General features: G+C 41.7%; 1 protein-coding gene and 1 long non-coding RNA gene across 6 annotated transcripts in view; one reads left to right on the plus strand and one right to left on the minus strand.

Moving 5' to 3' along the window:
* The window catches only part of LOC134297982 (uncharacterized), a 31,043-nt gene extending 21,265 nt beyond the window's left edge, over positions 1 to 9,778 (minus strand). Inside the window, exon 1 of one of the 2 annotated variants that reach the window (XR_010004938.1) lies at positions 9,511 to 9,778. This is a non-coding gene — a long non-coding RNA (uncharacterized LOC134297982). The remainder of the gene's footprint in view (positions 1 to 9,510) is intronic. The other variant, XR_010004941.1, reaches the window with a different exon arrangement.
* The window catches only part of rgs17 (regulator of G protein signaling 17), an 84,829-nt gene continuing 67,691 nt past the window's right edge, over positions 9,775 to 26,912 (plus strand). For 3 of the 4 annotated variants that reach the window (XM_003215779.4, XM_008123741.3, XM_062977116.1), the window contains exon 1: positions 9,843 to 9,981. The gene's annotated coding sequence lies outside the window, so the exon portion shown is untranslated. Of the gene's footprint in view, positions 9,986 to 26,912 lie in introns of all 4 variants that reach the window. The other variant, XM_008123745.3, reaches the window with a different exon arrangement.

Raw genomic sequence — 26,912 nt, forward strand, 5'->3', positions numbered from 1 at the left:
TTTTGATCTATATTTATATGAATGCCTTGCCTTGTATCAGATTATAACATTATTTTTTTTCTTATAATTTTATGTAGTTGTCATGGATTTTTGGCTGAGATAATAAAATCCTATGATGAATCTGAATCACAGTCTGTTGGATGTGTGCTGTGGTGGCTCTTCTGTTGGAAATGCTAATTCAGGGATTTTAAATTCAAGTGATGTAAATAATATTTTTACTATTATGTATCCATTGGAGAGTTGAAGTTTTTATTATAGCATTACTGTTTTTATGCTTTCCACAACAACAAGGACAAATATTTAACAGTATCTTCCTGTTAAAGATACAGTTGGTTCAAATCCCCAGAAATGTGCAGAGCAGGAAGTATTCTCAGGATGTCCAGTCTTGGCCTAATGCCGTATATGTTCAGATCTTTTTCTTTTTTCTTTTTTTTTGGGGGGGGGGGCTATATTACTTTTTAATATTTTAATTTAATACTTTTGGGCTATCCTGTATCCCCTCCTTAAAAAACCTCTACGATGTATGTGCAAGGTCTAGGTGACAACTTAGACACAAGTCATATTCATGGATGTTGGTAGATATATAAAACCAAGAAGAACAGAGATTATTCTTAATGGAACTGAATACTTGGGTACTTTTCAAAACTTTTATCCATATAAATATCTTTCTTATTCCTTTCCTCCAGACTTTTTAATAAAGTTTATTTCATTACTTTACTCCAGTCAAAACTTAATATTGTATTTTTTTTCTGCTGTGAAACTGCAAACAGAGCCATTTCCCTGTTTACTTTCAGGTTAAATGTTTGTGTTCTTTTTATGTTTAACCCTCTTTCTTTGATAGCTCTCCAGGGTTTTCAAGCCACTGGACTATGCATGTGTAAGGCTGTTACATCAGCCTTATTAAGATTTTTCATCTTAATTTGCACTGAAACTTAACTCCCATTTATACATATTCATGAAAAGGAAAACTTCCCTGCAGGAGAACTATGTATAAAACCACGCACTTTGGCATCCTGTGTTTTTCATATTGTTCATGTGACTCACTCATTTGCATCAGCATGTGTGCACCCTATTTTGCAATTTAACCGAGGCATGGGAAATGATATCAAACACCTTCCTCCAAATGTGGGGGTGGGGGGTTGGAGGAGAGATTACAACTTACATTTTTGAACCATCTTAAAATTCTCATATTTCAGTTTTTGCTGTTGTTAATTGCCATCAAGTTGACTTGGACTTGTGGCAATCTATGAATAAGAGACCTTCAAGTCAGAGCATCCATGGCTTCCTTGGGCACTTCCACACAGCCATATAACCCAGAATATCAAGGCATATTCCAGTTCAAAGCAGATAATGTGGGATTTTATTCAGCTGTGTGGAAGGGGCTACAGCCAACATTATTGCAGATCAAACTTCTAAGGCACATGTGTCAAACTCAAAGCCCGCAGGCCTAATACCATGTCATTTTATGTGGTGTACTGCAACTCCTGTATTCTGCATCATTAGACATGACTAGAGCTGATTGGAGTTGTGCTACAATAATATCTGGAAGGCTGCAGTTTGTTCTGTTTAGTCAGGATGGTGGGGTTTGAATTTAGATACAATCCTTGTGGTTATATCTAACTTTAAAATGCCCCTAAGCTTTCCCCAACCTCAGCGCCACAAGTGCTCTTGGGTTGCAGTTCCTACTATATCTCAAGCCTGCATGGAAGATAATCAAAAAAGATGGGAGTTGTTTTTCAGTAACATCTGGGGACCAAAACTGGGTAAAAACTAAAGAGCACTGACCACTAAAAAAGTTGTATTTGGCCCTCTGTATCCATGGATTCTCTGTCCATGGATTCCATGTCCTTTTGAAGACAACCATAAGGCAGATGTGGATGTCAATGAAAATGAGTTTGACACCACTACTCTAAGAAGAGGGCAGCACAACATATTTCCACATGATGCATTGCAGTCAGTGGTGGAGAAAATGAGGAAATATAACACATAGAGGCCATTTTTGGCCAAGAATTTGATTTCATGTAGTCATATCTGTATGTAAACTTTTTATCCATGGTGCTAATTCTGAAAGCAACTGAACATCCTCTAAGGGTCTGCCCAAAATCAAGGAAGCAGCATAAACTGTGGCATAGCATGAAGTCACTAGTAGCTCTACCTCAAGATAATCCCTTTATCTCTCATTCAAGACTTCCAGTTGAGAAGCTGGGAAAGATTCCCTACCTAGTATTCTGGAGTGCACCAGTCATAGCATGTTTCAGTGTGTTTAATCAGCATCTATTCAGAGTTTCAGACAGTATTGTAGACCTGCCATTACCTGTGTGTGTGTGTGTGTGTGTAATCCCTATTATTTTTGGGAATCATGGACAAACTGAGAAATATCTCAAGAAACTGTCCAATATAGTGTTTGTTGCTCTGAAGAATAAGTTCCACAAAAAACTGTTTTATACCCACAGGCAAGCACACATTTACCTGAAGCTACTGGGAATTTTAAAGTAGTCCTTTTTAAAAAAAAACAAACATGAAAACTATAGTAGATGCGTATTTATTTACAGTAATATTTCTGTATGCATGGGGGATCATGTTCCAAGATCCCTCGTGGATAATTAAAACTGTGTATCATAGCAAGCTCTATATTTTAACAATACCTAGGCTGGAGAAAAACCATAGATTCACATTGAAAAATCTAGAGTGGCCCAAAAACACTTCAGAGGTGAAATATTTTTTGGAGCATGGGTAAGTGCAACTATGGAAAGTGAACCTGTGGATCAGGGGTTTTATTGTGTTTTCAAACACTTTTATATCACTTTTATTTTTAAAAAACTTTAACACACAAACACATATATAGATTTTTTAAAAATAAAACAATACAACAATAAAACAATTCAATACAATGAATAAGGTTAATAAACAGGAAAATAATGTAGATGATCACATAAACAGGTAGTTGACTGCAGATACATCCAACATTGGGAACCCACTTAATCTCAATAAGTATTTGAGTCCACAAAACAAAAAAAGGTCATCCTCCATATCAAAACCAAATTAGCAACATGGTGTGATAAGCAATTCTCCCACTGAATCATAGAATCATAGAATAGTAGAGTTGGAAGAGACCTCATGGGCCATCCAGTCCAACCCCCTGCCAGGAAGCAGGAAATCGCATTCATAGACATCATGCTGGTCTATACACACATATAAGTTACTCCCCCATCCTCTCTCAATCCTCTCTCTCTCCTCTCCCTCTCTCCTGAATATCTCATTTCAGTATTAGAATGCGACCAGTATTAGTATTAGAATAAGACAAATATCTTATTTACTAGCATAACTTGGTCCACAAAAGCAGGTGAATGGGGCAGCAACAAAGAAAACACTGCTCAGGAACTGACACGGCACTATACACTCATCAAAAAAGTGAATTATGGTACTGAGGTCTGAGAATTGGACTATGACTCTGGGGCCCTTCTTTGCTATGAAAAAACCCTTTCACATCATGTGAAATCTCTGAAACAACTTCATAGCATGTTCATCTTTAAAAATTCACAAGGTCCTGTGATCATGACTCCATATATATTGTGCTTAGTTAGGTACATTTGAACCAGTGTACCATAATGATTTGAGTGATGCATTAGGGTTTGAACTCCTACTTGACCATCAAAACCTACTAGGTAACCTTGGGTAAGTTCTAGGACCTCATCACATTAGAAAATACTTCATCTCGGATTCAGTTTGAGAATAATTTTAAACAGGTCCCATCACATGACGTTTGCCCCATTCTGTCAATGCCACAGCAACGCGTGGAAGGGCACAGCTAGTATTTAATAATCTAGAGCTGATGTGGTCTATCCAATGCAGTTTTCTCAATCAGCACCCCAAATAATCCCAGAAACAGGCCTAAAAACGAAGACACAAAGGATTTTTTTTTGTTTGGTCTGTGTTATTATTTGAGGAATTTGTTAACGCTCATGTAAAAAAAAAAAGTGGTGGGGGCTGAGGTTGAAAAAAATATAAAAAGCAGAGCGTGAAACCCAAGGAATTGTCCCTAATAGCTTTCTCTCGCATCCTCACCACAGGCGCATGGCCATGAGGAAGGGGGCATAGATTTTGGGGCACGTGTGCAGGGAGAAGAGAGGGAAGAGGCAATGGGGGAGGGTGAAACGATGCACATGAGGATGCCTCCTTTGAGCCTGCCCCTCCCTGCCTCCCCTCCCCATCTTGGGTGGCCGTGATTCCTGGGGGGGGGGGGGGGGTCAGCTGGTCCTTGTGTGGAAAAGACACACACATGGTCCCATCCCGTCGTGCAGGAGAATCACACATGCGGACACACATATACCAAGTGTTAAAGGGGGAGGGGAAAAGAGACAAGGAGGCGATGCCACAGCAGCTCCAAGGGGGGAAAAAGAGGAGAAAACACCCACTCAAGACCAAGGGGCCACAGATAAGCCCTCCCCACGCAGCCACCCTCCTCCTCCTCTTTTATTTCCCTTCCTTCCACAGTGCCTGAGGAGGAGGACCTAGGTAAGCCCCTTCCCCTCAAAATATTCTTTCTCTGCGAGACCCGTGTGGAGCTTGGCCCCACTCCTGCAGCAGTGGAGAGATTCCCCCTATCCTCCCAATTCGGTTAACTTTTGGAAAGAGGTGCAAGCTGCTACCACCAGCATCCCTTCACCCCCAGGGCCCCTCCCTCCTCCCTGTGCCTTGTTGCGAGGGGTCTGTGCGAGCATGCGTGTGCGTGGAGGGGGGGAGAGAGGAACTGTGGCTACGTGGCCCTTCTCTGCCTGGTAAAGGCGGCAGACCACACAGCCTGAGCGCTTTCGTCTCACGGGCAGCACATGGGGAGGAACAGGACGTAGAGTGCACACTCTCTCAGGTGCCCCTTCTTCCAGGAGCCATATTGAAGGGCTTTGCTCAGGGGGAGGGAGGAGGAGAAGCAGCAGTCAGGAGGTTTGTTGTCACACCTTTCGTGTGTAGTCAGCCTCTCTCCTCCCAACATCCCCATTGCCTCAGCACTATAAGAGGGTTTCACGAGACCAGTTGAAACCGGTCGCAGTTTCGAGGCAACAGTGTAGTAATGGTGAGGCCCCGGACCATATTTTTGTCCCTGCAGGCCACTGGTGGTCCACGGACCACAGGTTGGGATCCACTGCCTTAGGGCCACCACAGGATATACAAAACAATGGAACAAGTAACCCTTAAATCTGTATTTGCATTGCATAGCGATAACAGTTTCATATCAGTTTAATTGCCATAATTCTCTCCTAGGGAACCCTGATATTTGTAGTTTGGTTTAGTATTCTCTCCTAGAGCTTTACTGATTTGCTGCCATATTGTAAGGCATAGAGGAGGCCATCTCAGACACTAAGCCAAGAAATAATGAATTATACGTGGTGGCTTATGTTACTTTTTTATGATGTCCTTTTTCTGCTTGGTAGAACAAATTATATTTACTGATTTATAAAACATAATTTTCGGCTTGTTTGGGGGCCTGCTCAGCATTAGCTTTGTTTTATGAAGCTTTTAAAAATTAATGACAACATTTCATTAACATGTTCCTAACACAGTGTTTCCAAATGAAATGGATGGCATTAAGATTTTGACATAATTGTTTGGAAAAAGTAATCACTCCTACTAAAGTGCTATCCACTTTGTCTCCATGTGCTGCTGTTAAGATTTGGGGTTTCAAAGAAAGGCAGCAAATATCAGTTGAATGCAGGGCCGGTTGTTACTACGAGGCCGCTGACGCGGCCGCCTCGGGCGCTGGCCGCTAGGGGCGCTGTCGAGGCGTCGACAGCGACCCGTAGCGCCACCGACGCCTCCGGTGTTGGCGCGGGCCCGTGGGGCTTCAATCCCCGCGCCCACGCCAAACCGCGACAAGCAGCTAGGCCATTTTGCCCTTAGTCAACAAACTAAGGGCAAAAATGGCCTATCTGTGCTGTGCGCATGCGCACAGCCAGATAAGCCATTTTTGCCCTTAGTTTGTTGACTAAGGGCAAAATGGCCTTACTTCCTGGTCGCGGCCGCCGATCGCCCGGGCGGCCGGCGGCCGCGACCAGGAAGTAAGGCCCAAATGGGCTATCTGCGCTGTGCGCACGGGCACAGCGCAGATAGCCCATTTGGCCCTTCCTGGTCACGGCCGCCGGCCGCCCGGGCGATCGGCGGCCGCGACCAGGAAGTAAGGCCCGAATGGCCTAGCTGTGCTGTGCACGTGCGCACAGCACAGCTAGGCCATTTTGCCCTTAGTCAACAAACTAAGGGCAAAAATGGTTTATCTGGCTGTGCGCATGCGCACTGCCAGATAGGCCATTTTTGCCCTTAGTTTGTTGACTAAGGGCAAAATGGCCTTACTTCCTGGTCGCGGCCGCCGATCGCCCGGGCGGCCGGCGGCCGCGACCAGGAAGTAAGGCCCAAATGGGCTATCTGCGCTGTGCGCACGGACACAGCGCAGATAGCCCATTTGGCCCTTCCTGGTCGCGGCCGCCGGCCGCCCGGGCGATCGGCGGCCGCGACCAGGAAGTAAGGCCCGAATGGCCTAGCTGTGCTGTGCGCGAGCGCACAGCACAGCTAGGCCATTTTGCCCTTAGTCAACAAACTAAGGGCAAAAATGGTTTATCTGGCTGTGCGCATGCGCACTGCCAGATAGGCCATTTTTGCCCTTAGTTTGTTGACTAAGGGCAAAATGGCCTTACTTCCTGGTCGCGGCCGCCGATCGCCCGGGCGGCCGGCGGCCGCGACCAGGAAGTAAGGCCCAAATGGGCTATCTGCGCTGTGCGCACGGGCACAGCGCAGATAGCCCATTTGGCCCTTCCTGGTCGCGGCCGCCGGCCGCCCGGGCGATCGGCGGCCGCGACCAGGAAGTAAGGCCCGAATGGCCTAGCTGTGCTGTGCGCGTGCGCACAGCACAGCTAGGCCATTTTGCCCTTAGTCAACAAACTAAGGGCAAAAATGGCTTATCTGGCTGTGCGCATGCGCACTGCCAGATAGGCCATTTTTGCCCTTAGTTTGTTGACTAAGGGCAAAATGGCCTAGCTGTGCTGTGCGCACACGCACAGCACAGCTAGGCCATTCGGGCCTTACTTCCTGGTCGCGGCCAGGGCACGCTGGGCGGGGGGCGGGGCCAACTCTGGCCCCGCCCCCCGCACTATTCGCCCTGGCCCCGCCTCCCACACAGCGTGGGAGGCGGGGCCAGGGCACGCTGGGCGGGGCCAGGGCGTGGGAGGCGGGGCCGGTGGCGGGGGCGCTTTTTAGCACCCCCGCTTAACATTTAAAAATATCTCCGGCCGGCCCTGGTTGAATGCTTACTGTTGTCTTTTTACCAACAGTAACAGGAATGTCTGGATTTTTCTGCAAAATATTTCTGTTGACCTTGAGTTCTAAAATCCCTGGTATTTTGATTTAAGAAAAGAGAATGCACCCATATGGATTATAAAATGTTCAGTCGAGAGATAGATATGTGTGTCATCTACTTGAAGTACCTCACACACTTACGATATACAGTGGGCCCTTGATACAGGAAGAATATCCCTAATCCAGAATTCCAAAATCTAGAATCCCCATATTCGAAAATCAATACAGGTGGCTCAGATAGTGACACTTTTGCTTTCTGATGGATCATGATCACACACTTTGTTTTGTGCACAAAAGTATAAACATATTGTGTGTAAAATCATAATCAGGCTATTTGTATATGAAACATGAATAAATTCTGAATTTAGCCTTGGACTACAACTTGGACTTGACCCTTCTTCAAGATATTTCATAACATATATGCTAGTATTCAAAAAGCCAAATATAATGAATATTTGCAAATAAATCTACTATTTTCCATTTTTCCTATGTATAGCGACTTTTGGGACACCCAGTAATGTTTATTTTTATATTATTCCACTTCATTTAAATAATAATAACAACCACTACTACTACTACCACCACCACATTGACCAACACACATTTTACTGCCTCAAATGCAATCTGTTTCTGGGTGTATTGATCTGCTAATTCCAAAAATGTCACCAGTTTTCTCCTATCAGCTCTTGTTTTTGAGATACAGAACATAGTCCATCTATCAGTTGCCATGTGCTCATCCATAGAAAATCATGATAACCATATCTAAGAAACTAGAGCTGATGCAGTCTATCCGATTCAATTTTCTGAATCAGCACTCCAAATAACCTCAGGAACAGCCTAAAAACCAAGAGAGTTTTGTAACTGTTACCAGACTCTCTTTGTGCGTACCAGACAAATAAAACACGAGGCTATTGAAATGAACATACCAAAACACAGAGAACAAAGACCAACATCAATAAAATGTAGAATGAAATTTACAGTTGAAAAGCTTTCTATTTTTTTCCCCTGATTTGCTGTGGGTGCCCCCCCTTTTTTTTCTGAAACCAAGTTCAGCTGTACCATTTGAAATTTTTCACCAAGCTAAATCTGGCAATGGAAAATTGTCCAGAGCACTGTTACCTTTCCACCAGAGCAGTACCTATTGATCTAATCACATTTGCATGTTTTCAAACTGCTAGGTTGGCAGAAGCTGGGGCTTACAGTGGGAGCTCACCCCGCAATACAATATTTAAAAATTAGAACAATTTTAACCAACATCAACCCATCAGGATTTCAATGAGATAGTCAACTTAATTATCCTTGTGTTGTCGAAGGCTTTTGTGGTTGGAATCACAGGGTTGTTGAATGTTTTCCAGGCTGTATGGCCATCTTCTGTTGTTTCGCCCACATCTATGGTAGGCATCCTCAGAGGTTGTGAGGTAATTAGGATTGTTGTTGTGTGCCTTCAAGTTCTTTCAGACTTTGGGCGAGCCTAAGTCTAAACCTGAGGGTAAATGACCTTGGAGGTATTGGTGGTAGTTAAGGTAAAGGGTAAAGGTTTTCCCCTGACGGAGTTTAGCCTTCTAACTGGCAGCAATTGGATAAAAACAATTATTCCTCTTCCTCTAATTAGGACTTTATTTTTCTTTTCTTTTTGTTGTATGAACGTAGAGGCATGGATGAGGGGTTGTGCTGCCAAGTTTAGTGTTTCTGGGATGTGTGGTTTTGTTGTTTTGTCCTAGGCCGAAATTTCATTACCCTTTTATCTATATAGACTATAACAGTGGATATTTGTCTTTGTAGTTCCAGAGAGCCCATTTTCTTTAAGGGTAACGTGTTCCTATTGTGAAATATACCTGCTTTGAAACTGGGCCCATCTTTTTGAAATACCCGACCTTCCCCCAAGTGGCCAGCTGCCTGGGCAGCAAAACCGAGCTGCCTGGGCTGCGGCAGTTCCTGTCATTGGCAGAAAGGGGGGGAGCTGGGAAGTCCCGGAGGAGGAAGAGGGGGACCCCGAGGAGAACACGCGTCTCCCTCCCGCGTCCCCCGAGACACACACCGTGGGCTGGGAACGCCAGCCTTCGGCCCCCGAGGCGCCCCTCCAGCCCTGTCCTCCTGGCCCTGGTGCTTCCCTCCCTCCAGCTCGCCTCTGCCTCTGCCTGTGCCCGGCGGCCTTCTCCTTCCTCTCACCTGGCTGCCTCCCACCTGAGGGGCTTTGGGCGCCCCCTCCCATCTTGACGCCTCCCCGCCTCCCCCGGCCTCCTCTCTAGCCACCAGCCACTCGCTCCCGCCTTTCCTCGGAGTCTCCTCAGTCGCTGGGAGGGGAGGGGAAGAGGAGGGGGGGGGTCCTCCGTGAGTCACGCTGGGGAGAAGCGGGGAAACTCCAGCTGCTCCGCCGGGGCTAATGCTGGGCCCACAGGCGCATGCGCAGCCCGCCTCGCCGAAGCCTCTCCCCCCACCTCTCCTTCCTTCCCTCCCTCCCTCCCTCCCTTCTCCCTCAATCTCGCTCTCTCTCTCCGTCTCTCTTTCCCTGCCGGCTGGGTGCTGAAGTTGGGCGGATGGCAGGCGAGAAGCAGCAGCAGCAGCTCCGTTAGCCGAGCCTCGCCTCGCCTTCCGTCTCGGCCTGCTCTCCCCCGCGCCGGGAATCGTCCAAGCGCACGGGTGGGTAAGACGGACCCTCCTCCTTCCCTTCCTTCCCAGCGCGGTCTCTCTCTCTCTCTCTCTCTCTCTCTCCACCCGCCCTCCTTCTTTCTTTCCCCGCATATCCCTTGTCTTTGGCGTTCGCTTCTTCTTCTTCCCAAGGCAGGCAGCAAAAATGTCTGCTGTGGCAAAGGAAAGGAATAGAGGCGTGAGGGGGGAAAGATGGATGAGGGCAAGGCGGGGAACCGGGGGGGGGGGGGGCGGCAAAGGAAGATAGTGGAGACCCAAGGGCGGGGGGAGAGGGAGGGAGGGCATGCCAAAAGGAGAGAAAGAGAGAGGAAGAGAGAGAAGGACCCAGAGTCGGTGAGCGAGCGGGGGAGTAGAGGTGGGTGTTGCTTCTTGTCTCTGAGGATGGAAGGAAGGAAGGGATAGGAAAGGAGAGGAGAGGAAGCGGGCGAGAGAGCATCCTCGGAGGTGTGTGGAAAGTGTGTGGAAGACATGGCTGAAGACAGATGTGAGCGGAGAGGGTTCCCCCGCGTCCTTTGCCTCCCGCCTCCTCCTCTGGGATGCTTCCCAGGAGAGAAGAACAAGCAAGGGCGGCAGGCAGCCCACCTGGCCCACTCCTTTCCCTCCTGTTTTCCTCATGAGATGGGAGACTCCCTTGCGCCGGCGAGGGAGGTGAGCCTCAAGCCGGCCAGGGGTTCTGCTTCTTCCCTTCTGCAGCACCTCCAGGGCTTGGCCGGGTCCTCCCTCTCTTTTCTTCTTCCAGATGTGGAAGGAAGGGCTTGGAGGTGGCAGGGAAAGGGAGCTCACAAAGGGTTGCTGTGAGTTTTCCGGGCTGTATGGCCATCTTCCAGAAGCATTCCCTCCAGACGTTTCACCCACATCTATGACAGGCATCCTCAGAAACTAATAAGGACCTCATCACACTAGAGCTTGGATCCACTTTCAATCCACTTTAAGTCCACTTTAGGGAGGGGGCTTGAAACAGCTCAGCCAGACAGGTCCTGGGCCTCACTAAACTACGGACCCCAGAATTCTACAGGAGGCAGAAACCAGATTTTAAGTGAGTTCATGCTCTAATATGATGAAGCACTAGGCAAGGGAGGATTATCCATCTGTGGAACAGATATATCAATCTGTGGAACAGATTTAGAAATGTAAATATATTTATTTCTTACCACATTTATATCCCACTCTTCTCACCCCAAAGGCGACTCAGAGCAGCTTATGTGAGTGGCATTATTCCATGCCCAAACAACAACAACTGAAAGCAATTAAACAACAATTTAAAACAACATAAAAACAACATATGTTAAACCACTAAGCTGCTGAACTTGCTGACTGAAAGGCTGGCAGTTCATATCCGAGGAGCAGAGTGCACTCTTGCTATTAGCCCCAGTTTCTGCCATTAAAAAATATGCAAATGTGAGTATATCAATAGGTACTGCTCCGGTTGGAAGGTAACGGCGCTTCATGCAGTCATGCCAACCTTGGAGACGTCTATGGACAATGCTGGCTCTTCAGCTCAGAAATGGAGATGAGCACCACCCCCCAGAATTGCACTTGACTAGACTTAATGTCAGTGGAAAACCTTTACCTTTACCTATCTATTTATGGAACCCTGGTGGCAAAGCACGTTAAAGCACTGAGCTGGAGACCGAAAGGTCCCAGGTTCAAACCCCACTGTTAGTTCCAGCTCCTGCCAACCTAGAAGTTTGAAAACATGCCAATGTGAGTAGATCAATAGGTACCACTCTGGCGGGAAGGTAACGGCGCTCCATGCAGTCATGCCGGCCACATGACCTTGGAGGTGTCTACGGACAACGCCAGCTCTTCGGCTTAGAAATGGAGATGAGCACCAACCCCCAGAGTCAGACATGACTGGACTTAACCTCAGGGGAAATCTTTACCTTTTATTTATTTATGAAATTTTATCCTGCCCTTTTTATCCCAAAGGGGACTCAGAGTGGCTTACGTGAGTGGCATTATTCCATGCCTGAACAACAACCACAATTAAACAACATTAAAACAACATATGTAAACATTTGACAACCATTGTGCATAGATCCAAAGCCAGATAATCATATTCATCAATCCAAAGCTAATCCCAACTATATTGCACAGATAATTATGCTGGGTCAAATGCTGTGTAATCTGTGGAGGTTTACATTTCTTCCACAGATATAAAAACCTCCCCTGCCTAGTTTCCAATAGATCTCACAACCTCTGAGGATGCCTGCCATAGATGTGAGCAAAACGTCAGGAGAGAATGCTTCTGGAACATGGCCATACAGTCTGGACAACTCACATCAACCCAGTGATTCTGGCCATGAAAGCCTTCGACAACACATGGAGCTTACAAAGCTTACAGAGCATCTCTTGAAAGGGTAGGGAAGTTTCCAAGCTCTAGCCAAGGCAATTCGTCCTCAATTGCATCTCCTGGAAGAGAAGGGAAATGCTCAGTCTCTGTCCAAGGGATTTCACCCTCAATTGTATCTCTTGGAAGGGCAGGAAAATGTCCTGAAGGAGTGGAATGTGTAGTCTTCTCCTTCCTGGTGGAATTGCTGACTCTTAGTTATTGGCCCGTGTGTCATGGAATCACTGGTTTGGATGGAAGTGATCTGTTTTGTCTCCATCTTTTGTGTGTGTGGGGGGGGGGGGGGAGTAAAATCTGATACAGAAGCAACCGTTCTTACAGTTTAGATGATCTGCTTAGCTTCCCTGGTTTCTTCCTCGTTCCTGAACCTGAAAGGGATTTTAGGCCGACGAAGGCAAAACCACTATTTTCTAAACTGGAATTCAGCAATTGTTGGTTTTGATTTTTTTTAAAATACTTTGTTATAATCTAATGAGTTGTAAACATATCTTCTTAGTTTCCCTTGTGGCATGATTTAAAATTATTTTATCACGGAAGTTTCCACAGGATATTGAGGATGCTCCTCCCACACACATATAATGCCCATTAAACTCAATTTTCAGTTACAATATATTTGTCAATAATATGCATGCAGAACACCCAGCAATGGTCTTTTCTAGATTTGCCTCTGGCAAGTATCTTTTTTGCTCTGAGTTTATTTATTCATTATGACTGCATTGCTATGCATTCTCTCTGTATAATCCACCCCATGTACATTTAAATGGGAATTATAAGGAAATTATTACCAAGGGGTTGTGATTGCAGCATTCTCTGTTACCTAAGCTATGCACTGCTTTCCACTTCCTAACCACATTTTTCTTGTCAGTTCTGACAAGATCCTTTGGCTTATTTTCTCAGAAATAAGCCTCTTTAGGTGAGATTTAGTTCTCACTAAGTGTACATACAAATACAGCCTTAATTTTGGATTTGAAAAGTGGTGTCATCTCCATCTTTAAACTACAGGAAAGGAGATTACACCTGAACATTAGGAAGAACTTCCTAACTGTGCGAGCTGTTCCCCAGAGTGTGATGGAGGCTCCTTCTTTGGAGGCTTTTAAGCAGAGGCTGGATGGCCATCTATGGGGGGTGCTTTGAATGCAGTTTCCTGCTTCTTAGCAAGGGGTTGGACTGCATGGCCCATGAGGTCTTTTCCAACTCTGTGATTCTATGATTCCTGTAATAATTCTCAAAAGAAACAAACAAAGAAAGAAATGTGGGCTTAAGATGAGGAGGGGGTAGCTTAGGAGACACAGTATTCTAGGCCTTATTTAAACAACAAGAATAACAACAATGGCCTCAGTTCAATTGCTAGTCCCAACTAAAATAGGTCCTTCAAATCAACAAGACATATATACATGTTGGTGTACTATTCAGCAATTGCTGTTAGTGAGTTTACTCTAGGTCATACTAACAATTGAATATAGACCTCTTGTCTTCCTGATAATATGGTTGGGCATGCTATTGTAGTTTAGAAATGATAAAAATGTGATCTGTACATGTTTAAAGGTGATCATATCCTGGTGTTGGAAATAGAGTTGAATCATCTTGAGGTCGTCTTAGGCTAAATTCTATCCCTGCCCTTTTCTCAGAATGCCATAGGGGACAATGGAAACCCAATCAACATGATTTTCCTGTTTGATATTTATCAAACTCACAAGTTCTTCTTGACTATATGTATTCCTCACTGCTGGAATTGATACATACAATGAAGCCATTGAACAGTCTGGAAAATGTTGTTGAAGGAAAGTATATAAAAGTATATAAAAGATGTTAACTGTAGAAAGTATTTTAATGCATCTTATTAGAGTGATTACCGTATATACTCGAGTATAAGCCAACCCGAATATAAGCCGAGGCACCTAATTTTACCACAAAAACTGGGAAAACTTATTGACTCGAGTATAAGACGAGGGTGGGAAATGCAGCAGCTACAGGTTAATTCGACAATAAAAATAGATATTAATAAAATTGCATTATTTGAGGCATCAGTAGGTTAAATGTTTTTGAATATTTATATAAAACTGTAATTTAAGATAATAATAATAAGACTTTAATAAGATAAGACTGTCCAATTCTGAATACCTATATACTCAAGTATAAGCTGACCTGAATAGAAGCCGGCCAGGACCCTCACTCGAGTATAAGCTGAGGGGAGCTTTTTTAGCCCTTAAAAAGGGCTGAAAAACAAGGCTTATACTCAAGTACGTATATACAGTATACTAGATCCCACAGTCCTATGAACCAATCTTGTTGTCTTGTGTTGCCAATGGGGAATAGATTAATAATAAATTAAATGTACTTTCTTGCTCATTTTATTTTAGCATGATTGGTGGATTTAATCACCAATTTATGGTCCAATTGTGTCAGTCCCCTGAAGTCCTAATCCCAATATTGGAAGCTGATTTAGAATACAGAAATGACTTGGACCCTCTTTGCCAGAGACAAGTAAATTGACTCTGTGATTCTGATGGCACAATTGCAGTGACACCTATCTCTATGTTTTATCTTTTAGCTAAAGGATCTCTTGTTAAATACCCACATGTTTATCTCATAGGCATTTAGATGTGATCTCTATAGTAAGACGTACTTAGATTCTCTTTTTTCTTTAAAAATCAGAAGAAACTAGCATGGCTAACAAAGGAGCTGGGAAATGGTTCAAATTACTGTGTCTAGTGGTCCAGATGGGGGCTTGTGACTTGACAATGCTGTGTATGTGTTTGTCTTTTTCTTTAGTCTCATTATTTGCTCATAGCTTTTCACACCCATTGTAAAAATTGAGAATTTGAAAGAAAATCATAATTAAAATATTCTGTCAGTTATTGACCAATGTAGACTATAATGAAAGAACAATTAACCATACATATATTAAGAATAAAATGTAGTCATATTTTAAAGTAAGTCTTAACAAAATACAGTAAATATTGTTTATTCAGTGCACATACCGTTCTAAATAATATCTTACAATTTTGTGCCATGAATCAGATATTCAATGTAAACATTCTTCACTCCTCTGCCTTTCTGTAGAACAGGGGCAATATTTCATCAGATCCCATAGCTGCTCTCTATGGCCTGGTATCTGGTTTACTGACCAGACCACACTTTTTCTAAAAACAAATAAGAACTGTTTTTCTCTTTGCTGTCAGAGGGTAGCAATCAGAACCGAATTCATATTTGTTGTTTGTCAAAACTCTGGACTCAGATAAGTATTTCATTTCTTACTTTGTCCTGCTGCAGTTTTTACTATTCAATATGGCTTTCTTTAGGGACTGTTTGAATTCCAGCAGGAAGAACTAAGTACAGTAAGAAGGCCAAAGTGCTGCCTTTGAAGCCTCTTGGTATATTCTGCCCTTGGGGCTAGGATGCTTTTGAAGAAATGGCAAACAGTGGAGAAAGCAGGCTTTAGCTTCTGTCAAGACAGCAAAATTTGAAAAGAACTTATTGCTAGTGAGAACAGTTCAGCAATGTAACCAATTGCCACCCTGGAGAGAACTTGAGGTCTCCTTTGGATATTATCTAAAAGATGCTGGACAGATACCTGCTGGAGATGCCTTAGCTGGAAATCCTGCATGGAGCAGGGATTGGACCTACTGACCAATAGTATACCTCCAACTTTGATTCTGTGACTGTATGATCTGTAAAGAAAATTCAGTAACCTTGTTTTTCAAACAACAATAGTCTGAAATATCCATGATTGGATTAGCCTTGGTTGTCTCCATTCCAAACTGGGCTATTCTAGAGCTCTAGACATTTCAGGAACAACATTCCTTATTCCTTCAGTTCTTCTAACTTTTTCCTTTTCATCTCAGTACTGTTTACTTTCCACTAAGTATAGTAGATAAAATGTCAAGGATTCCCTGACTGGCTGGATCCCTTGGTAGAGTTATCTTGGTGATTTCACCAATATTTCTGAAGGTGTTTTGATACATTTGCTCTCAGATGATGTTAGCATTCTGTATTTTTTGTTAGATCTCCCACAGTTTTAATGGCAGTTCAGTATATTAAACTTTCCATTTTTACATTTTCAGGCTGAGAAAACTTTTCCTGTTTAATTTGTTGGGTAAATCAAATCACTTTCACTTGAACAAGATCTGCTTCCAGGATAAAATTGTTATTATGTGTCTTCATGTTGACACTGAGTAACGATGACTCTGCCATAGAATTTTTGTTGCCTTTGCTTTTCTCTAAGACAGTGGTTCTCAACCTGTGGGTCCCCAGGTGCTTTGGCCTACAACTCCCAGAAATCCCAGCCAGTTTACCAGCTGTTAAGTTGAAAGCCAAAAAACATCTGGGGACCCCAGGTTGAGAACCACTAGTGTATATCCTCAATGTTACCTGGTGAGTTTCCATGGATGTGCTAGTAATTGAACCCTGGTCTTTCAGACTCCTAGTTTCAACACTAAAACCCATGCATGTTTTCCTCTGTAAAAATTAGAGAAGAAAGTCTTCTAGTATGGCACTAGTATGAAATAAAGACTATGGTCGAAATTTTATTACTAGTCCCAGAGCAGATCCATTCAACCAATGAAATTTATGTAAGTATTAATTTGCCATACAGATATTTGTAGTTGGATTTAGGATTATAAAAGCTTCCCATTTTTGTTTTCCCTTTTTTGAATTTTTGACTTGCATGCCTAGAAACTGCAAATTAATCCAAATATAAATGCAGCATAATCTTAAATTTGAATTTTGATTAAGTTTCCTAGCTCGCACATACTTTGATGTAAATCTTACTTATAGCTTGCACCTGTGTATTTCTACTGAGAAGTCAAATCTACTTAGTCCAATAATACTACTTACTTAAGTAAGTGGGTATAAGATTGCAGTCTAAATTAGTGCAACTCATCCTTCCTGAATCTGATGCTGTCCAGATGAGCTGGACAGCAACTTCAGTTATTCTCAGCTGGGGGTGGTAGATATTGTTGTCCAACACAAATGGACAGCAACATATTTGGAAAGACTGTGGTGACCTGTGTACAAGTAAGTGTGTTCAACATTGGATCATTCATGTGAAATATGCAGATATTCCTTTTTGGGAAGACTATTATGTAAAACAAAGCTTGTTCCCTGCCAATCTACTTCAAATCTTCCTTCATTCCTTTTCATCTGATACCATTCCCATACCTAAAGTGTATCCTGTCTGAAACCAGGGGAAGCTGTCTTAGTAGTCATTTCATACAAGAAGAATCTAATATTATTAGACACAAATATGAGTGCTCCAACCTGACTGTGTGACCTGTTTCTCAGTGTTGTTAGGAGAAAGGAAAAGATACATATATGTAATCTGGAGAGGCACTAAGAACTGATTGGATGGAAATGAGTTAAAAATAGGTTCCACATTTGAGAAATGTATATTTTCCTGACCGTACATTGGACTAACAATTTATGAAAGTCTGTATTTTTAGGCATTTATGTACTTGACTATTTTGAGCTTGCATAAAAGAATGAATACTTGCTGCAGATTCCTTCTTGCTTTGGGAGAAAACAAATAGTTTCTTTTAGTACTCTCCCCATATCTGAATATCCCAAAGGGTTAGCAAAGAATTATTGTGCAGACAAAAAACTTTTTTGTGTGTATGTAAAACATGTTTTATGGAGAGAAAAACGTTTTCTGCACAGGAAACCCATTTTTGCACAGAAAGAATGGTGGAAAACAACTCACATGTTTTTCCCAGCTCAGTAATTCCTCCACATCATTTTGGAATTTATAAATACTAGGAGAAACTCCGTGGAATTTTTGCTACTTTATAATTTTTCTTGTTTAAGTTTCCCAGCTGTCAGAAAACTATTTTTTCCAAATATTCCTTCAATATGCAGTAATTGTTTAGTCTTTGCCATTTATTTATTTATACCCTCTAAAACCAGACTTAAAATAGTGACCAATAACGAATTTTAGTTTAAAAGCAAAACTTTCATTCATCACTTAATAAAAACAAATGAATTTGAATAATTATTAAACCATAATCAAAAACGAAGACAATGATAGCACTGAATCAGTTAAAGTTCTTCAGTACGGAAGAGCCCACATTCCTTGCCTCCCTGAACAAAAATGTATTTGCCTGTAGGCAAAAGAAAAAGAGAGATGGAGCTGTCTTAGCTCCTTTTGGCAGAAACAACCATTATCTGGGAGTGAATACTGAGATGACCTTCTGGACAATCAGTTCCATGTCTTTTGCATGTGAGATGTACATTCTCACTTGAAGATAAGGAAAATCACGGTGCTTATGTAGTTTGCCATTTAGGGTAGTTTCAACAGCAGCCAGCTAGTTCCTTTGATGGAGAAGTGGAACATGACTACAATAGGGCTTTAGTTGTCATATCCAGTCCCACATGCTGTTCAATATCTACATAAAACTTGAGGGATAGGTCATACAGAGTTCTGGGATTCAGTTTCATCAATATGGATAACCTTTCCCATCCCGGAATGATGATGGACAAATGGAAAATCCAGATAAGACAGATGTGCTTCTGGTCAGTTGAAAGTCTGATCCAGGAATAGGGATTCAGACTGTGCTGGTGTTATACTTTCACTGTGTAGCTTGGATATGCTCCTGGACTCAGAAATGATTATGAATGTCTAGGTTTCACCTATAACCAGGAGTATATTTGCACAGTTAAAACTAGTCTGTAAACTACATCAATTCCTTGAGAAGTCAGATCTGGCTATGGAGACATATGACTTGATCACATCCCATTGAGATTATATGGCTTGTCACCAAGTCACTTCGGGTTGATGGAGGCGGGGTACAAAAAGTTATTGCAAGCCACTATTAACATCTATAGAAGAGCGCCTTTTCTCAGTCCCACCAGCTTTGCAGGCATCATTGGTGAGGACTTGGAAGAGAGTCTTCTCCATGGGTGCTCCCAGGAGATCTAGGTAGCTTTTCCAAGTTCTTTTTTCACTAATAGGTGAAAATGTTTTATTTAGGCAGGCTCATTAACTTCTAAATATGAAATTTTAGTGTACGCTCAAGTTGCTGATGTTTGAAATTAAGTTTTAATTAAGTTTTAAGTATCTATATTTAACAATGTTTTAATAATTGGAATGGTAATCCCCTTTTAACTTTTCTAATTGTGTTTTAGCTATATCTTTTTAAATTATTGGAAGCCACTTTGAATCCTATTTTGAGATAGGCAGGATATAGAATAAATAAATAAATCCTTCTGCCTTTGATTCTTGAAATCATGTATGCCTGCTAATCATTGATACTTTTGTTATATATGAATATGTCTTATTCCCTTCTAAACATTTCTCAAGTATACAAGCATGTGGTGGTGAATCCCATAGTTTAAATATGTGATATGTGAACTTCCTTCTGTATCACCTGACTCTTCTATTACTATATAGCAGGGGTCCCCAAACTAAGGCCTGGGGCCCGGATGCGGCCCATCAAAGCCATTTATCCGGCCCCCATGGCACAAGGGCAGAAGGGGGTTGGGCTAAATGACCCAAGGGGTCTCTTCTTCTCTTACAACCCTTATTATTATTATTATTATTATTATTATTATTATTATTATTATTATTATTATTATTATTTTATTATGACACAGCAAACAAGATAGATATGCTGGATTTCATACAAAATTATTATTATTATTATTATTATTACTACTACTATTATTATTATTATTAACATTGAGGCTGGGTGGCCATCTGTTAGGGGTGCTGTGCTTGTGCTTTCGGTGCACAAAGGCAGAAAGGGATTGGACTCAATGGCCCAAAGGGTCTATGCCAATCCTCTTTATTATTATTATTATTATTATTATTATTATTATTATTATTATTTATTGCTCGGTGGCCAACTATAGTCTGGCCCTCCAATGGTCCGAAGGATTGTGAACTGGCCCCCCGTTTAAAAAGTTTGGGGACCCCTGCTATATAGCTTCACTGGATAATCCTAGACTCTAATACCATGGTGTCTAATGAGTTTTGAAATTTATTTATCAGAATCACACACAGTATTCTAAGTGTAGTCAGAATAGATTTATATAAAGTCTCTTGGATATTGACAGTTTATTTTTAATTCCTTTCATTGTTATCTTATTTGTTCTTTCACAGCAAACACATACTAGATTAATGTTCTCATTACCAGAACTCTAGTATCTCTTTACTAGTCAGTCGTAGAGGAGCTCCCGGTGGCGCAGTGGGTTAAAGCTTTGGGACTTGAAGGTTGGGTTGCTGACCTGAAGGCTGCCAGGTTTGAATCCAACCAGGGGAGAGTGCGGATGAGCTCCCTCTATCAGCTCCAGCTCTATGCGGGGACATGAGAGAAGCCTCCCACAAGGATGGTAAAAACATCAAAAAACATCCGGGTGTCCCCTGGGCAACGTCCTTGCAGACAGCCAATTCGCTCACACCAGAAGTGACTTGCAATTTCTCAAGTCGCTCCTGACATGAAAAAAAACTAGTCAGTCATCATCAGGCCTTCATTAGTATGCATGATGATATCTATGAATTAACGTACTATTTATTTATTTATTTTGGGCTCCATTTACCTCACTTTACAGTTGTTTACATTGATTTCTGTTTGTCACTTTTGACAACCTGTAACTGACAACCTGCAATTAAAAGGCAGAATGGTAAAGTGGCTAGACTAGTGGCATTCGGGTAGAGTATCTTGGATTTAAATCTCTGCTTGCCAAAGAGCTTGTGGGGTCATTTCCTAAGCTGACAGACCTAACAAAGTCTTTGTGGGATTGAAAGTGAAAGACTATGAATTGTATAGTGTACAAATGTGAGTAATAAAATCATAGTGAGTAATACAATAAGAGTGATCGTATTCTGTATTAATACGAACTGACTGCCCTCCCTAGGCATGTAATAAGAGTTACATAATGCATGCATTGTATATGCTAGGTAGCATAGGGCTATCAGCTTCTGTGGCTGCAACAATGCCATTGTATGCTGCAAATGAAACTTTACGTTAGATGGAGAAAAGCAACAATGTAGCAGCCCTTAGAAACTGGTAATATATATTGCAACTAGCTGTGCCCGGCCACGCGTTGCTGTGGTGAAGAATGGTGGTATGGGAAATAAAGTATTGAGGAATTGGTGGTAGTTAAGGTAAAGGGTAAACGTTTTCCCCTGACGTTAAGTCCAGTCATGTCTGATTCTGAGGGTTGGTGCTCATCTCCATTTCTAAGCCGAAGAGCCGGCGTTGTCTGTAGACTCCTCCAAGGTCATGTGGGATGACTGCATGGAGCGGCGTTACCTTCCCGCCGGAGCAGTACCTATTGATGCACTCACATTTACATGTTTTTGAACTTCTGGGTTGGCAGAAGCTGGGGCTAACAGTGGGGGCTCTCTCCGCTCCCCCAATTCAAACCTGCGGCCTTTCGGTCCAGAAGTTCAGCAGCTCAGCGCTTTAACATGCTGTGCCATCAGGGGATATTATTTCCTAAAGGTTGTGAATATACAATATTTCTGATTGTTTTTTGGTTTTTTTTTGTCTGTTGGAAGCAAGTATGAATGCTGCAATTAGGAAAAATGATTAGGATGTAATGGCCTTGCAGATTTAAAGCCTAGCTGTTTCCTCCCTGAGTGATTTTTTGGTTGGGAGGTGTTAGCTGGCCCTGATTCTTTCCTGTCTGGAATTGCCTTGTTTTCAGAGTGGTGTTGTTTGCGATATTTTATGTGCTTCTACTGTCTGTGGCCCTGAGAAAACAGAGGATTGGCCAGACTTTGATGATGGGAATACTTTGTTGGGAGGTGTTAGCTGGCCCTGATTGTTTTCTGTGTGGAATTCCCCTATTTTCAGAGTGTTGTTCTTTATTTAGTGTTCTGATTTTAGAGATTGTATTGTTCTGTTTTATTATACCACATTAATTTTTATATATTCTGATTTTAGTGTTTTTGAATACTTGGAGCCAGATTGTATTCATTTTCACGGTTGACTGCAACACAATAATAATAATAATAATAATAATAATAATAATAATAATAGTAGTAGTAGTAGTAGTAGTAATGATAGTAATGATAGTAATAATAATGACTTTGGTAATACATAGTGCTTCACTGCCTTCTCAGCTTCCTTTCTGGAAGAATCCTTTCTTGGGAGGTGTTAGCTGGCCCTGATTGTTTCCTTTGTGGATTTTCCAATTTCCTTGCTTTATTTACTTTCTTTATTTCTTTATTACTGTCCTGGTTTAGAGATTATATTGTTCTGCATTATTCTATCCTAGAAATTATTTCATATCAAAGTAGAATCTCACTTATCCAACATTCGCTTATACAATGTTCTGGATTATCCAAAGCAGTCTACCTTTTCATAATCAATGTTTTTGTAGTCAGTGTTTTAAATTCATTGTGATATTTTACTGGTAAATTTGTAAATACAGTACAGTAAAGTCTTACTTATCCAACATAAGTGGGCTGGCAAAATGTTGGATAAGCAAATATGTTGGATAATAAGGAGACGTTAAGGAAAAGCCTATTAAATATCAAATTAGGTTATGATTTTACAAATGAAACACCAAAACATCATGTTAGACAACAAATTTGGCAGAAAAAGTAGTTCAATACGCAGTAATGCTATGTAGTAATTACTGTATTTATTAATTTAGCACCAAAATATCACGATATATTGAAAACATTGACTACAAAAATGCGTTGGATAATCCAGAATGTTGGATAAGCGAGTGTTGGATAAGTGAGACTGTACTGTAATTACTACATAGCATTACTGCGCGTGAAACTACCTTTTCTGTCAAATTTGTTGTATAATATGATGTTTTGGTGCTTAATTTGTATAATGATTACCTAATTTGATGTTTAATCAGCTTTTCCTGAATCCCTTATTATCCAATATATTTACTTATCCTGCTGGCCTGTTTATGTTGGATAAGTGAGAGTCTACTGTATATTGATAATCTTATATTATCTGCTTAGAATTGGATTATATGAGGCTCCTTCTTCATAGCTGTATAAAATGCACACTGAAGTGGATTATATGGCAGTGTGGAGTCAAGATAATCCAGTGCAAAGCAGATAATATAAGATTATAAATGGGTTATATAGCTGTGTGGAAGGGCCTTGAGTCTACACTGCCATATAATCCAGTGCAAATTAGATAATCTGTGGAAGAAGCCTCAGTGAGGCCTAAATTTTCCTGTCCCCTAACTGAAACCTGGCTGTCCCTTGGTTGCTAGGCAACGAAGTGGGCAGAGATTAGCCCTCTAAACTGGCAGCAATTGGATAAAAACAATTATTGCTCTCCCTCTAATTAGGACTTTATTTTTCTTTTCTTTTTGTTGTATCAACCCTGAGGCATGTGTGATGGGTTGTGTTGTCAAATTTCGAGGTTGGGGGGCCTGTAGTTTTGTTGCTTTGTCCGCTGCCCTGATGCCATCACTCTTTTATATATATAGATGGTTGAAGAATCTTATGATAATAGGGGCTGATTATTTCCACTTCTATATGTATCTGCTCATAGCAGAAAAATGTTTGGGAGATTGATACTTCAGAAGTCAATATATCAGTATTTAACACTGATATTAAATTCTGGAAAAAAACAATAGAAATTTGGAATTGTGGGAGGAACTTCTAGCAGGAAGGATCAGAAAAGTGAGATTTAGCCATAGCTTTACCTGGATTTTGATTTGGTGCCCCAAATTATGCTAAACCTACCCAAGCAGCCTCTAGGATTTGGTTTATGTTGTTATCATCATTATAGGCAAATTGGTCTATCTACCAAATATATAAACTATATCTGCAGATACTCCTCGTTCTACACACATATTTCAGGTGCAGGAGCCCTGTCCTTTTTAAACTTTGGCTACCCTATTAACAGGTCAGGAAAGTGTCATACAAGCCATTCTAGTAAATAGATACCCAATTACTGAGACTGTTGTTGTAACATAGAATTGAATTGTATAAGCATTAGTAAGCTCCTGTGAAGGCTTGAACAGCTGGAAGAGGAAGGAAGATTTCTGAATAATAATCAAATTTGGTCTCAGTTATCTTCAACTTTTGACCCTGGTTAGCAAAGGGGGGGGGGACACACACATGCACAGTTCTTGAAAATAGCATGTTTACACATAATGGCATTAATTGTACAAGCATTGTTTGGCATCCTCTAGTAGTGAACACACACATAAATTCATTTTATTTCTGCATATGTCTTGGGGAGGAGGTACACCCTCCAAATGATGAAAGTCTTCCTATGCAAGGACTCACAGTTTTGATGGCTCTTGGGTATTTTCTTATCATTTCACAAACAATGATGTCAAAGCTTTGGTTGATCTCTGGAATGAAAAAAATGCCAGGGCAGCAGCCAGTGTTGCTCCTAATGATCATTCCTTCCTGAGCAGAGTTAAACTAGTCCCTGTTGTCAAGGCCAATTAAACTAATGTGGTTACTAGAGTGATGTTGGCAAAAGACTTGGAGTGAGTCTGGCTTCTCAGTGGCTGTCCCTAGGCTCTAGAACAGGAGTGCCATACTCATTCTCATTGAGGGCCACATCTGCCTTATGGTTGCCTTCAAAGGGCCACTGAATTCATAGATGGAGAATCTGTGGATGAAGAGGGCCAACTATCCTTTTTTAACATAGTGGTTGGTGCTTTTTAGTTTTTACCCAATTTCAGTCCCTAGATATTATTGAATGACAACTCTCATCACATTTGATTATCTGCTTTGAGGACTGGAATAATGGGAATTTCAACCCAGCATCATTAGTGGTTAGGGAAAGGTTAAAATACATTTTAAAGTCAGACATCATAACCACAAGTGTTCTATCTCAATGCAAACACCACTATCCTGACTTAACAGAACATTGCAGCCTTCCAGATATTCCTGTATCCAAATTCCCATCAGCTCTAGTCATAATGTCTCATGATGAGAAAGACAGGCGTTGTAGTCCAGCATCTGGAGGGCCACATAAAATGACGCAACAGAACGGATTTGGCCCGCAGGCCTTGACACATATGCTCTAGAACAGACATGGGCAAACTTCAGTCCTCCAGGTGATTTGGACTTCAACTCACAGAAATCCTAGCTGGCTTACTGGCTTTTAGCGATTGTGGGGGATGAAGTCCAAAACACCTGGGGAGCTGAGGTTTGCCCATGCCTTCTCTAGGGACCTCATCACACTAGAGTTTGGATCCACTTCAAATTCACCTTTAAACAGCTTAGCCATACAGGTCCTGGGCCTCACCAAACTACAAACCCCAGAATTCTGTAGGAGGCAGAAACCGGAATTAAAGTGGATCCATGCTCTGGTGTGATGAGGCAGTAGAACTTACTTCTTAACAAGGACAGAATGGCTTTCTCTTTGCGATTTTTATGTTAACATGCAAAGATTTTTTTAAAAATGTTGACAAGCTCTTGAGAATTGATTTTTTTTTAAAGAAAGGGCTTTGAAGAGGATACTGTAATGTTTTAATTGTATCTTTATCACTCAATTTAAATGATTTTAATGTATTTTATGGTTTGTTTTTATTTTCATATTGATCATACAGATGTTTTGGCTGTGTTGTAATAATTTCAATATGTAAGCTGCCTTGAGTCTCAAGATGGTTGAACTGGATGACCCTTGTGGTCACTTCTAACTGAATCTATGATGATAGGGGAGAATATTGAGGAGGAGGAGGAGGAGATGGAGGAGGGGAGGATGACAACAAAAATGACAGGACTGTGATCCTTCCCCCCTTGTAGTTTCAAATCTGAACCCTCTAATCTGTTCTTTGCACTGAAAATGAAATCCATATTAGTGCCAATGGGTGCTTGTCATACAGTGCAAATAACAGAGGCAGGGAGACAGGGAATGAAATCACTATGTGGATTGGAAACACAGTGTGGCAGAGAATGGTGAAAGTATTTCTGGGTTCTAGTCCAGATTGCTAATTGCATGAGTGATTCTCTCATTCAGGCCTCTGTTAAAAATGCATATATTCCATATCTGTCAGGTTAAAGTTTTGCAAGTGTTTGAAACAAATGCAAGACCCAATAAAATCTGTCTTCCAGAAGGTGAATTGAGTGTGTATACAAATAAACACAAATTCCTCACTCAAGTCATCTTAGATTTTTTACCTCTAAAGATGAAAGATGTATCTATCTGTCCTCTGCATTTCTGTACTTGACAATAATCATTTGTACATTATTATGGAAATGGAAAACCCATTTTTTATTATTATTATTATTATTATTATTATTATTTCACAATAAAGATGTTGAGTATATCTTGAGAGTTCTTGGAGAACGGGAAAAGTCCCAGCAGATTGGAGGAGGGCAAATGTGGTCCCTATCTTCAAGAAGGGGAAAAAGAAAGACCCAAACAATTACCCTCCCGTCAGCCTCATGTCAATAGCAGGCAAGATTCTGGAAAAGATTGTTAAGGAAGTAGTCTGCAAACACTTAGAAACAAATGCAGTCATCGCTAATAGTCAACACAGATTTATCAAAAACAAATCATGCCAGAATAATCTGATCTCTTTTTTCGATAGAGTTAGAAGCTGAGTAGATGCAGGGAACGCCATGGATGTAGCTTATCTGGATTTCAGTAAGGCTTTTGACAAGGTCCCCCACAGCCTGGCAAACAAG

This window comes from Anolis carolinensis, chromosome 1, assembly GCF_035594765.1.
Source record: "Anolis carolinensis isolate JA03-04 chromosome 1, rAnoCar3.1.pri, whole genome shotgun sequence".
Classification (NCBI taxonomy): Eukaryota; Metazoa; Chordata; class Lepidosauria; order Squamata; family Dactyloidae; genus Anolis; species Anolis carolinensis.